Here is a 1,592-nt window from a genome sequence, read left to right as displayed (position 1 = left end):
TGCGTGTTCTCCTGCTCTGCTTCCCCCTGTCTGCCTTGCAACCAGCCGTCCTCCTCAAAACCCGCGGCCAGGCATGGAAATGGCGTTAACACGGGGCAGGGAGCCCAAAATGGGGAAAAGCCTAAACTTTGAATGGTTTCGTGGGCAGCTGCTCGTTGTGTTGGTTGGTCGGAAGTGGGGCTGCTGGGCTACCTGATGCTCACGCGGCCATGTCCTGCTCTCCGGGACAGCCAGGCAGGAGTTGACCTGAAGGGTGGGTGGGTTGCGGTGGTGTTAAAGCACCAACTCTGCCTTATCCTTGGAAATCTGTGGCAAAGTCAGGCAACTCCAGAGATGATGTTAAAAGCTTTCAGAGGTGCTTTTGTACCCACTAATGCTACTGCCCACCATGATTTAATGTCGCCGAGCACCTGCTGGAATTTTTCACGACCGAAAGAACGCGGCTGGCTGTACCCGAAGCCCGTTGGAGGGGACGGAGGGCTCTGCTGACGTGTTTCCAGCAGCACCGTGGTGTCCCAAAGCGCTCACACCCCAGCTGCTTTGGGGTTGGAGCTGCTTTCATCACAGAATCACAGAATGGTTTGGGTTGGAAGGGACCTTAAAGATCATCCAGTTCCAACCCCCTGCCATGGGCAGGGACACCTTCCACTAGACCAGGTTGCTCCAAGCCTCATCCAGCCTGGCCTTGGACACTTCCAGGGATGGGGCATCCACAGCTTCTCTGGGCAACCTCTTCCAGTGCCTCACCACCCTCTCCGGGAAGAACTTCTTCCTGATATCCAATCTAAACCTCCCCACTTTCAATTTAAACCCGTTACCCCTTGTCCTGTCACTACAGGCCCTTGTAAAAAGTCCCCCCCAGCTTCCTTGTAGCCCCTTCAGGCACTGGAAGGTGCAATAAGGTCTCCCCGGAGCCTTCTCTTCTCCAAGTTGCAGCTCCAAATTGTAGCCATGTGCAGGGAGGGTGGCCGAGCGCTGCTGCCACATCAGCCTGCTCCTGGGGAAACGATCCAGCTGCACCTCGTGCTGTCCTGCGGTGCTGGAGTAGCGCTCAGGGAGGCTGAAGGAGCTGTGTGCAGGGCTGGGAATTCCAGGATCTCCAAGCGTAAGCTGACAGAGCAGGCGATGCTGTGCTGGCATGTCCCACTGGGCTCTGTCGGAGCTCCTGTCCGGAGGCATTCCGTGTGGCCGCTTCCCAGCTGGCGGCACTCCCAGGGCAGGAGCCGGTGGGTGTATTAGCCAGCCAGGTCCTGGCTTCTCAGGAAGGAAATACAGGAAAAGTTTGAATAACAGCGCTCTTTCCCGTCTACACGGAGGTGAATTTGGGGGCTGCCTTGCGTTCTCGCTTCTGAGAGGAGCAGGGGAGGAAACTGCCGCAGAACCCTGCAATCTTGTCTTCCGTGGCCGGAGGGTGCGGAACACCGAAGGTTTAGGGGGGTTGAAGGGGCGACTCTGCGAACTGCACGCACGGGAAACGGGCGACTGTCGGCAGCGGGGCTCCCCCCTGCCCCGTCACGCAGCTCTCCCCGCTGGGGCGGGAGGCAGCCCGCTTCGGCCGCTGCCGAAGGAACCTTTGGAGCGGGGCGGCAGGG

Source organism: Eurypyga helias, unplaced genomic scaffold, assembly GCF_000690775.1.
Source record: "Eurypyga helias isolate BGI_N326 unplaced genomic scaffold, ASM69077v1 scaffold15831, whole genome shotgun sequence".
In the NCBI taxonomy this organism is placed as follows: domain Eukaryota; kingdom Metazoa; phylum Chordata; class Aves; order Eurypygiformes; family Eurypygidae; genus Eurypyga; species Eurypyga helias.
This window is presented reverse-complemented; position numbering follows the sequence as displayed.